The sequence below is a fragment of the Aedes albopictus genome, chromosome 2 (genome assembly GCF_035046485.1).
Source record: "Aedes albopictus strain Foshan chromosome 2, AalbF5, whole genome shotgun sequence".
In the NCBI taxonomy this organism is placed as follows: domain Eukaryota; kingdom Metazoa; phylum Arthropoda; class Insecta; order Diptera; family Culicidae; genus Aedes; species Aedes albopictus.
In genome coordinates, this window is record NC_085137.1 from 38,179,428 (window position 1) to 38,192,140 (window position 12,713).

The window sequence follows — 12,713 nt, forward strand, 5'->3', positions numbered from 1 at the left end:
AATGATATTACAATAATATTTTAAAAACTATTGCATCATATTCATCTAATTCTATTTGTCTCGAATTTGTCGAAAATAGATGGTCCGCTACAAGTGATGGAAGGTAGAGGGTTAAAAAGAACTTTAAGACTATCCTTAGAACAGTGATCTTGTTACTCACTTACTTCTAAACCTGTTGTTACTTGTTCTTACTTCTAAACCTGGAATCGCAGAAGTTTACGAAACGATTCCATGTGGGGTCATCCATAAACCACATAGAGTTTTTGGATGGAGAAGGTGGGATTGGGGCCGTTCATCGTGATTCTGGTTAATGCGGTAGAATTACAAAACAACAGATTAATTGATGAACTTGAGTTGAAATAATTTGAAATCAGATATTCCTTTGGATTGAAAATGTGAAATATGAAGAACTTCAAGATTTTCAATAGAAAAAGAAAGTCTAAATGTCCTGAAAGGTTTCTGATTTTGATTTGTAGTTTGTAGGAGCGGTTTGATGAATCACCCCTGTTCAAATTATCAAGCAGCTGCCTGCCAAAAGATGATGTAAAAATCTCTTTGAAACCGATTTTTGGTATCAAACTTAAGCTCTAAAAATCTGAAAAAATCATAGTGTTTGATTTGATGTTGAAGAAGTTGCTCTTTCATAAGACATTTCCAAATTAACACATTTTTCAAATTTAAAAATTGAATTGCATAGCAATCAGATTATTCAAATTATACTTTTATACTTTATAGCAAAAAAAAAAAACATTCACATAGCATGGGACCATCTGGCAACCATTCTCTCCGACCAAGTATTCTTCCCTGTACTTCACTCTTTCATTCAGCAATCTAGTTTGTCCGTCGCTCACATGCTGCAACAGCCAAATATCCCATATAAGACCGAGCCATTCTCCGCGCGAACGCTGATGATGGTGTGTTGGTGTGTTTTCTGCGATACACTTCTGGTTGGTTTGGATCTCTTCCATCACTCTGACTCTGGCTGATGACTGCGATCGCAGTGAGGGCCATCCGTGCGAGATTCATGTTTTATATGTTTAAAAAAATGTGTACCATCAGCAGAGCTGGAATGCGCCTCTCTTGCATCCTCATCACACACCGACACCACCCTCCTTAACTCGACTCAACAGACAACCGACCGGCAGAGAGAAATTGATATTTTTCAACAGATCGCCCAACCGTATAAACATAAACCGTGAAAACCATGTTTGGCCGCAAAATTGAACTGTTTGTGTATTGTGGTTGAAAGCAGCGAGAGTAATGTTTTTGAAATGTTTATTCTAGCTGAATGAAAACATATTTAGCGCGATTCTCACTGCTGGGGGGCGGTCACCACCAGGAGTTGTAAATTATCGGACATTCCAAACATAAACAAAACCCATTGCACATTATTAGGCATTTCCGGCAGTAGTGATGTCGATGACGATGTACCTGCCTGCAGCACACCGTCATTCATAGACAGGCAAATGAAGAAGGTGTCTTCTGTGGAGATGTTTGGTTTTTCATTCAGGAAAATAAGAATGCTCAGCGACCCGTGGATTCTCCCAAACAAGATATCACTCGCCTGTCAGTGATCTCTTGTTTGGGAGAGTCCACCATTTTTGTTTTGGAGGGGAGTGGGAAACATTGCACTGTATCCAATTAAGTGAGCTTAGGGGAGACTGGGTGCATTAGGTCTCATTGTCAGGGTTGTTACAACAGCGCGGATTTCGCGAATTCCGCGGATTTCGCGATTTTCGCGGATTTGGCGCGGATTTACCCATGGAATTTGGCCCTCGCGCGGATTTGGCGCGGAAATGATTTTTGTAGTGTGTACAGCGAAATATTTGAATGATTATCGGCACTTGAATTAGAAATTATGAAAAGTAAATATTTGTTTAACCCTCTTAAGATGTTAGAATTTTTGCACCACGATAGCGTAGTGTACGTTCAGCGTGCCTGACTGGGTCATGTTGACCTTAACATCCTACTAGTGAAGAATTTGGAGCAAGTTTTCGTTTTGGTGTACGGCAATCGTTTACGAATTTCATCAGCTCTTCAAAATATTTTTTTGAAGAAATTGTGCAACGATTCCTCCAATTCCAATTCCATTATGCATCTTTATTCAACTTTCGAGTCCTTGTTTCTAAAAAAAATCAAATTTGTTTCTAGCAATTCCTTCGAATTTCGACTGTTGGTTATGTTGGGAGGTATGGCGTTCAGTCTTTGGAGGAATAACTCAAAAATGGATTCTTAAGCTTTCATCCGACGTTTCGGTCGCTATATTGCGCCTTTTCTGGGAATTAACTATGCTCCGTTTTATCGTAAGTATGAGCCCACTGCATAGTCCACATTCGTCCCAGACGTAACGTATCGTCCGCCGCCGGCGGCGGTGTTCCTTTGAATGTAATATCCGAAAGATATCCGTTTATCGGAAGCCGAAAGGGTAATAGTAATCCGCCCGAGTTACTGGTACAATTTTGAAAGGCACCAGCTATATATTTTGAAGAGATTTCTAGATAAATCCCTAGATTATTTCGGGAAAAAATCTTTTGAAGGGTATTCTAGAGGAAACTGCTAGTAAAAACTTTGGCGAAAAACTCTGGGGGACCGCTGTCGGCATTCCTGGATATATTACTGCAGAAATTCTTGGAGAAACTCCTAAAAAATCCAGGAAAACCCTGTAGGAATTTCAAAGGACTCCAGCAAGTAAATCTTGAAAATTGTCAACATTGTCCTTCTAGGATTTTTCCAGTGATTATCCGTTTTAAGGGACGTTTTCCTCTGGGCAGAGGCACAACTTGTGATCAGCTTGTTGCTGTCAGGCCTCGGGGCTTAAATGTATCTTTACTCTACAAAGAAAGATGCACACTCGTGGTGCCAAAAATAACAGATACTTTTCATGATCAAACGAAGAAGCGTCACGGCTCTTTTTTGTTGTTTTTGATATATTTGATTTCTATTTCCATAAGGAAGGAGGTTGTTACACAATTTATTCTTCTATTTTTTTTAAATTATTATTAACCAAGCTTCCAATATTGAAGACACAAGGTCAAGAATCACAAGAAGAGCTGTTTATGCTAGTTCCCTGAGCATGATGCTTGATCGTCAAATTTGTTCATTTTGTGTGAAAATACGCAAAGGTAAATAATGTTGACAATTTAATTAACAACACATTCTTTTACAGCTCAATTCGCAAAATCAATCTCCCACCTTTCCTCTTCCTTAAGGCCACGCAAAATTTTAAAGCCACATGGCTAAAGAGGTTGCAATACCTACTCCCAAATTCCACGGTGTATTATGGACGATGTGAGTTGTTTTCTCAGGTTTTGCCAAGTATTCTCCTTGGAAAATTCCTCACTGAAGATTCATTCAAGAACTACTAAGACATTACTCAAAAAATGTTCGAAGTGATCTTATGAGAATTTTTCATGAGTATCCTTCTCAAATTCATACTGGTTTCAAAAAATTCTTAAAAAAAATTGTTCGGGTTACTGTCTCCAAAAATATTCAGTAATACTTAAAGAAAACCATTCTGTTTATTTCAAAGATTTTTTTTTCAGTTTCTCATAAAAATTTCTTCAGTTTTTTTTTTTAATATATTTCCCACGAATACACTACCTAGTTCTTGGGATGTTTTTCCTGAGATTTTGTCTAGAAAATTCATTTCAAAAATCGCCCAATGGATCTTTAAGAAATGTTTTTGGAAAAAAAATAACGAAAGTTTTGCCGAAACTCGCTTTTAGAAAGCATGAGTTATTTACGAATCAAAACTTTATTCTTCATCCAGCAGTCCATTCCAGTTTAATGGATTCAATGGCTCTCGCGGATTTGGCGCGAATTTATTTCCAGTATCGCGCGGATTTGGCGCGGATTCAAATTTAGCTCGCGCGGATTTGGCGCGGATTTTTTTCCACCCTTCTCGTAACAACCCTGCATTGTTCTTACTGTAGCAACACTAAACACACTTTCACATGATGATTAACCTGGGCTTGTTAGGGGAATATCTGTAAGTAAAAAGAAAATCGCGTTAAGTACTGTTCCTTTGAATTCTACTAAGAAATGGATAAAGAAACAAATAACATAAATCAAATTGCATGGAAAGTAAGGACGATTCTCGAGGAAAAACTTTACAGAACTTCCTTTAGATATTCATCCAAAAGTTCATTTTGGTGTTACGAAATCTTCCTGGGATTCCTCGAAGTTTTTCTACGATTTCATCATGAGTTTCTTCTGGGATTCCTCCTGGAAATTTTTCTGGGACTCGTCCAAGTTCCTACTGCTTCCAGGATTCCTGCAGAAGTTCATTTTTTCAGGAACTTCGATTTTGAATGCTTCCAAGAGCTTTAGCTGTTCGGGCTCGTTTGGAAGTTAACCATCAATGTTAACTTCTTTTCCCGATCAGCCTAGATAGCTGTGTAGTATCGGTAGCGGTTGTCTCAACTGGCTAAGAATAACACCACGGATCGCCTGATCCAGTGGCAAGAGTCCACTAAACAGGTGACCCCTAATTCATGGTGTTATGCGGCTTTAAGATTACCGTGCCAAGGAATGGATGGTTAGAGGGGCCTAATAAAAACCTAACCTCAAACGGAGCCTGTGGAGAATTAGGACGTCCTCCACAGTATTACGCCCTTACTGCGCTAACCGGAGCAATAGTGTAGCGGACCTTGCGTTCCTCCGAGATAATAAGTTGCCCTTCTTAAGTCTCAAATTTGAGGCTAAATAAGGGCGGGAGTGTAATCCTGTCTAGTTTAAGTAGTGGCTTCGGCTGAAAAACCTCAGATCAATTTTCAGCGTAAGAAACGTGCGTAGCCCAAGTGGTTCTTGAAGTTCTACTTCAAAAAATAATTTTTCGTTGGATAACTTCTGTATAGGTTACCTTGTAAACCCAGTTATGCTTCTTTCATTATAAATGAAGTGTTGTGCCTCGAGCATGATGTATCTTAGAATAACCTTAACAGTATGTTTCAACCTTTCCTTATGGATGCCTTCAATCAAGCTCTTGTATTCAGCATCTGTTCACTGATTCACTGATCACTGATTACATCATCTGAAGTAGCTCAAACATTAATTTGAGATGCTTCAGTTTGATGGATTACTTAGGTTGTACAGTTCATGGATAATTTCACATAGAATTGCACCTAACCCAACTCTGCATGAGCAGAATTTGTCATGAGTTGGCTGATTGACATGTGTTAGATGAGGAGTCTCCATTCGACCTTTTTTGCACTTTTGAGTGTTCCTTCGCATACGTTGCGTATTCAAGCGTCCCTGCTCAAAAAATGGGGGAACCTGTACTAATTGGTTGCGACCACATTTTATGGATAATTCGCTTCCATTGCTACTCCGAGAGAGAGTTTTATTGTGGTTTTGTTATTACAACGCCCTCCATTGTGGTATACCATAACTATTGCTTTGAAAGAAGCTTGTCCTCTGCGGTCTGTGCGGATCACAAGAGGTATTCCAGAATGGAACTCTAATCTGTTAGTTCAAAATTTCTTCGAATAAACCATTCTGTTGTATGGTTACGAATCTCTAGCTTCCGCTCGAGAATTATAGCAATATAATCGACTTAGTGGGCCCTAAAAAGCTCTGCTTACTTCAAATCTCCAGGAGCTAATGGGGGTTTGCCCTATTTTTCTGCAAAGGGATTTGAGTATTTCAAACATGTTTTGAACTCTTGTAGTTTTCTATTGGGTATTTTCATGGCGTGAAATTACTTGATAGTTTTATCCCGAAATCAAATCAAATCAAATTTGGCTCAACCAGAACACTTTGTTCAGTGCCTATCAAAGATTGATAAAAGCTACTCACCATTTCTCTATTCATTTCTCTTAAATTTTTTACTCGTTCTTTACGCACTTGCGTTGTATAAAGAAGGAATGAGTTCCTGGTTACTTCGTTCTTTCTGAAATGCTTGAAACGCATTGTCGATTATCACATCTGTGATGTTCGACTGGCTGACATGCCTATTCATGTGAACTCACTTGCCTCCCCATTTGGGATGTTCACAGTGACTCTTACATAAAGTTGAACACGTTTTCAAGAAAGTACTCGCTCAAACGTAGATTTCGCTTGGGTGATTTCTTGCATATTGAGGATGCTTTCGATGATGTGCCTTTTAATGTCATATTGAAAGTCGCATGACGTCACAAGCTACCTCTAATGAGCTGTAGGCTTCATTCCCTCTTCTAGGGCACCCCTTCCTATTTCATCACCTTTCCCTTTCCTAATCCCATTCGATCCCTTGTCATTTTCTCCCTCAAGTAAATGATGAAATAGGCTTAGGGGCCGTTCATAAACCACGTAGACTTTTTGGGGGGAGGGGGGGTCTGACCAAAGTCTACGCTCCATACAAATTTTAAAATTTTTGTATGGACAAAAGTCTACGAGGGGGGAGGGGGGATCTGAGATGGTCAAATTTCGGTCTACGTGGTTTATGAACAGTCCCTTATATGTATGGCGATGGCACAAATGGAGGATAACGTGCCTCTGGAGCGGGTTTCTGATACCTGATACCTGAAGAGTTCATTTTGGTGTTCCGCCTGGAATTCTTCCTGGGATTCCTCGAAGTTTCATGAGTTCCTTCTGGGATTCTTCCTGAAAATTCTTCTGGGACACGTCCAAGTTCCTTCTGTTTTTAGGATTCTTACAGAAGCTCATTTTTTCAGGAACTTCGATTTTGAATACTTCTAAGAGCTTTAGCTGGATTTTTTCTGTAGAAGTCTCTGGAATTTCTCCAGGATATGTACTAAATTCCCTCCAAGAATTCCTTTAAAGAATGCTGCAGAAGATCCTTTTGGGAATCCTCTAGGAGTGTCTTCTGCAAATCTTTTAGTAGTTACTTCTAAATATTTTCCCGAAGATCCTTCTGGGAGTTTTCCTTATTTTCCTTATGGAAACCTTACAGGAGTCCCTCCAAAAGTTCATTCCGAAAATCGGTCAGGAGTTCCTTTTGGGTTTAGTGATCCTTCAGAAGTTCCTTCTGCGAATCTTGAAAAAGTTCTGAAAAATCAGGTTTTTGTTGTGATATTGTCGAATTACTTGTATTTGTATTTATTTAGTAAAACGTAAGCCTTTAGTTTACAACTTTTTGTTAGGTCAAGACACATAGGATAGCGAACCACTTGGACAGCAGCCGGTATTTTGGGCACTCTTTGCTATAACAGGAGTGTGTCGCCTTGTTCAACAGTCAGCATCAGCAATAAGTTAGGTTAGTTTGTAAACCGTCGATCAATATAGCGTCAGTTTCGGATGTATTTTGTAATTTTGATTCCGTGAATTCAACGTTTGTAGCATTTAAAAAGGATATTCCTTACGCTACTTCATTATATGAGAAATAAATAAATAAAAAATAAATAAATAATAACTCAGTCAATTCCAATCTAATTGACCTGACATTTTGTACACTATACGTATCTCATCGCGTTCCAAAAATTGTGTCAATTGGTTCAAAACTGGCTGAGTTATAGCAGAAAAGTGCTCAAAATAGGGCCCCTGCCGAGATGGATCCACTTCCCTACATACAGAAAAAAACACTTTTGGATAACTAAATGATACTACTTATAATATTACTTATAAAGAGAAACGCAAAAAATACTCATCTTCATCTGAATGTCATACTGTATTAGCAAGTAGATGTTTTTCAAGTATGCATTCTATTTCATATATATATATATATAGATTATATATATAGATTATTGAATGACATGTTTTATTTTGTATGATATTTAACACTATTTTACATTTTGTATGATACTTGCATGTTTTTCCTGTCTGTTCGAGAATCAAGAAAAATATGAAATTGATAGATCTTTGCCTTCTTTTCGCTTCCCTTCGTAAAATCACCTATTATATCTATTTTTAAGATTCCGGCTCTGTGGACAGGGTGTCGATTCAATTTTGAAAATCAAATTCCCTGACTTTCCCTGACTTTCCAGTCACTTTCACTGAAAATTCCAGGTCATGTAAATCTAAGCTTAAGGGTGTCTGAAATTGAATTTTCTGCATTTTTTCTACTTTTTTCAAGGAGTGGAAAAATAGAAAAAAAACAAGTGAACTGCACCAGATTTTTTCCAATAGATTTAAGGCATATTTACAGTATTTCTTCATAATTCTTCTACCTGATACGATGTGCTGGAAATAACTTTTGACAAGTCCACCAAAACTTCCTTAATTAAGATAAAAGTTCTTTAAAAAGACCAACAAACACTTTTTTTTAAATAACGCCAAAATTACAACTTGGATATTCAAAAGACATTACTCCTAGAACATTATTAGGGTCACATCTTAACTTTGTTTTATTAGTTGGTACTACTTCAGATTTTCAGATTTTGTGGCTGCAATTTTGTCGCGAATTTCGCATGTTTATAATGAAAAAATCTCAAAATAAAATCTGTCGAGCAGTCTACAAAAACCCTATAATCTTTCCTAATTTGTCAAAAACACCTTCATGAATCGTGTAACATTCCATCACAGAGAAACAGACGTAACACTTAGAACAAATTTCATTAAAAAACATCGTCACAAAAACGTAATCGCCCAATGCTAAACTAACTGTGTTTGGCCGGGCCGCCACTAGATGGCGGTAGTGAGCAAACGTCGAACAGGAGCAAAAACGATACCAGCGCCGCGAGTGGTAGATCGACCTACTACTGAATATTTGAATCAACCGTTAAAAAGGTGATCGATGGGAAGCAATGAGAGTGTGACGTCTGTTTCTCTGTGATTCCATGTAAAATTCTCTAAGAGGTCTGCCACAATGCCGACAAACTCACTTAGGACTCCTATAGTGTTTTTTCTCGGAAATGTACCACATTTATGTTGTAAAAATTATGTTCCAAAAATACTTTTAAAAGCTCCATCAAGTGCTTTCGAAAATTCGTACGGAATTGCTTGCTAAACTCTCTGATGCCTTTAAGCATTAATTGAAATCGGCTGAATCCTTAAATAAGATTACTGGATGTCTAGCAGATGTTTCGATATTCTTCCAAAATAATTTCAAAAACTAGGAATTGCAACACGAAATCTACTTGAAGGACTTTTGGGAAATTGATAAGGCGCTGTCCATAAACTACGTAGACTTTTTTCGGCCATCTCAGAACCTCAACTCCCCTCCCCCTCGTAGACTTTTGTTCATACAAATTTTTTGAAATGTATGTGAAGCCCAGACTTTGGTCAGAAAACTATTATGAGCATTACGAGCATTCTGGAAAAAAATCATTTGAATCCTGTGAAGACTATGCCAGGAGACCATTAAAGATGGCGTTTGGATACAACATAAAACTTGTGAAAATTTGTGAAAGACATGCAAAAAGTCTGGTAAGGATTTGTCAAAGAAAGTTTGCTAAACAGTTTTAAAAGATTCATTGGAAATTGTAGGTATTTGTGTTTTGCAAAAGAGGACTACCTCAAAAATCTGTGTAAAATATTTTAGATTTTTTTTGGGGTTTGGATATTACCATGAGTTAAAATGTATTAAAAAGTGTGAAGTTACTTGGGTATCCAGTTCTCTAGTGCATAAGGTTTTAATTGCCTTTAGAAGTGTTTAAAGAACAGTAAGTTGAAGAGGCAGACCAAGCTCTACTGGGAGCATCATCTCGAGAAAATTTTCCTGGGATTATTAGTCAAGTTTCAACAAATTTTCTGCAGAAAATAAAAAAAATCACTAGTGATCTGAACAACAAACTTCTGGGCATCGCAAACTTTACCCGCCAATAAATTCATTAGAAACCCATCAAGATGCAGGAGTGAGGCATCTCAAAACAATACTACCAAATAATGGATCAATAATTCGTTAAACATTACATTGAGTATAGTGTCATGTGCTTTTAATTTTTAGCTTATTAACCGGACTTATAATTTTATTACGGTTTCATGATAAAATTCAAAATTTTTAACTTACTTTAACTGAATGCTACAAAAATCAGGATGAAGTTAATACATTGATTTGATCGTAAATCAGAATCATGGACGTTACAGTTTGAAGAAACTTGTTGTATAACTCGAATACCACATCGTATTACCTATGTTTATCATGAAAAATTTTCCCTGACCATCAACAAAATTCCCTGACTTTCCCTGATTTTCCAGGTCCAAAAATAAATTCCCTGACATTCCCTGACTTTCCAGGTTTTTCCAGGTAGTCGACACCCTGGTGGAAGTCCTTTCAAGTTTCTAGGATATTTTAGTTTTAAATATTTAGACTGTTTTTTTTAATATTTGAAAAGATAAACAAGTTTTGTGCCTTTTTGAGGACGAAAGGAAATCATTCAAAGGGGTTTTTTCACACTTTTTAATTAAACATAAATAATACATTATGATGTCTTTCATAGTTGTTAAGAAAAATTTAAAATTTTAGAAATTTCCTTGGCCACGTCCTAGCAATTGGACTCTGCTACATTATAAACATTTTACAGACTTCAAGACTGCGCTTAGATAAAAGAGTGTATACTTACATAAAACTTTGACTGTAATAAATTCAAGTTATAAATGTATCTTAATCAAGTTGAACGACCGATCAATCCTCCCAGCAACACTGCTGTTTCTTTTCACTCACTCACTCAGTGGACTCACATTCTGAGTCCATTGAACAATTATTGCTAGTTATACTATTTTCATGTCTCCGAATAGACTCAATGAATTAGAACACACTAGGTACTTGTCTAATGTATATGATAGAATTTATTGCACTTTTCAGAGAAAACGATCAAAGAACTTTAAACGAAACTACCAACGGTACCATTGAAATTAGTTACTTCCTGAACGAAGAACTCGTAAGCAATCTTCTTGGGCATTCAATCAAGATTTACTCCACTCACAACAATCCACTATGTAGTAGGCATTCAACAAACACAGTTTCTTCATGGCACCTTCCTCTTTCAATCCGTTCTCTTCTTCATCATCCTGTCCTGTTTGGTGTCTGCCCATCCGCCGTGACTCATGGGAGGAGGTCGTCCAAAACTGGTAGAACCAGTTTCGTTTGCTCCGATTTTCCCTTCTCCATACAATCCACACTTTATTTTTTGTGCCAACCCACTGGAGATGCTAATAATCCCACCAACCAAAATAAGAACACTAGCGCAACCATGGGAAGGAAACACTCACTTTCAAAGAGAAACATCAGCCAAACAACACGGCTTCAGAATTAGGTTTTTCCACAGCACAGAACTTCTGAAATTTCCTTTTTTCGGAGCGCCGTTTTGTTCACACAAAGGTTGTTCGAGGCAGCGACACCGTAATCGATTCCACAAAGAACAACGCCGCGACGATGGCCGCGGATAACCGATCGAGACCCAATCAAATTACCGCCGCGAGCACAAAGTCACTAACACCGGACATTCACTTTCCTGATGAGCGAGCCAGAAAACCACCGAACAGCACGGGAAGAAGCCAACACGTAAACTGAACAACGGACCGCGAATCGCGACAAGCGAGCGTACCGCGCAGAGAGAGAGCATCAACGGTACGGAGATAGATTCTGCTTTTCGTTTCGAGTTCTCTCTTGGCTGGTTTGTTGTTGGTGCACCTATAAAATCGTTTACGCAAAATTAACTTCGTGAACATCAGAATAGGCATCTGACTGGTAATTAGATGTACAGTGACCCCACACCGATGAATCACCTCAATTTTGTACACTATTTATGAATCACCATGTTGATCAAATGAGTGATCCATAAACTGTGGTCATTTTTGCCGATTCATAAATTGTGGGGTCACTGTATCTAATTTAATTGCAACAGTAGTCTCATTAAAATCACGGTTTTCTAGATTTCTAGATGCATTTTTATTAATTCAATTATCAAGAACGCAATGTTTAACCCTAATGTAAATGTCGTTTCTGCGTGCGTAATGTTTAGCGTGTAGTCAGAAAGAGAGCACTGTAAACCGAGAGCTGATGGCTGAAACTTCTGTCATTCTTCTTTTTGATGGTGTCGAATACGTTTGGGGGATCACACAAAATTACAAAAGGGCAGCTACAGTCACGTGTCTGGCAAGGTCTGGCGTATGGCGTATTCATTATTTTCTATAAATAAACACGGACGCAAAGTGGCAAAACTTTTCACATTGAAACTAAAATTTTGTCAGTGCTAAAATATCACTTGGGATTCACAAACGCCAAGAGGATGTCCCCAAAGGTTTGTCCAAAGTTACTTATGGAATTCCTCAAGGAATGCCCGATGGCATTCTCAAAGATTCCTCCAATAATCTGACTCGAAGTGTGAATTCCTCAAGAATTCTCGTTATATTTCCTCCTGTGATTTCCTAGGATTTCCTTTAAAAAATAACCACGGTAATTCTTCAGAAATTATTTTTCAAGGAGTTTCCCCGAAGGAATCATAGCTACAAGACTATTCCAACTGTCTGTCTGTCTGTCTGTCTGTCTGTCTGTCTGTCTGTCTGTCTGTCTGTCTGTCTGTCTGTCTGTCTGTCTGTCTGTCTGTCTGTCTGTCTGTCTGTCTGTCTGTCTGTCTGTCTGTCTGTCTGTCTGTCTGTCTGTCTGTCTGTCTGTCTGTCTGTCTGTCTGTCTGTCTGTCTGTCTGTCTGTCTGTCTGTCTGTCTGTCTGTCTGTCTGTCTGTCTGTCTGTCTGTCTGTCTGTCTGTCTGTCTGTCTGTCTGTCTGTCTGTCTGTCTGTCTGTCTGTCTGTCTGTCTGTCTGTCTGTCTGTCTGTCTGTCTGTCTGTCTGTCTGTCTGTCTGTCTGTCTGTCTGTCTGTCTGTCTGTCTGTCTGT

The 12,713-nt window shown here is 38.2% G+C and overlaps 1 protein-coding gene across 7 annotated transcripts in view; it reads right to left on the reverse strand.

Moving 5' to 3' along the window:
- LOC109410817 (disintegrin and metalloproteinase domain-containing protein 10) overlaps nt 1–11,394 on the reverse strand; it is a 301,283-nt gene extending 289,889 nt beyond the window's left edge. For 6 of the 7 annotated variants that reach the window (XR_009997373.1, XR_009997371.1, XM_062849478.1 and 3 more), the window contains exon 1: nt 11,089–11,394. The gene's annotated coding sequence lies outside the window, so the exon portion shown is untranslated. Of the gene's footprint in view, nt 1–10,439; nt 10,597–11,088 lie in introns of those variants that run through there. The other variant, XM_062849476.1, reaches the window with a different exon arrangement.
- Between the last annotated feature and the right edge of the window lie 1,319 nt (nt 11,395–12,713).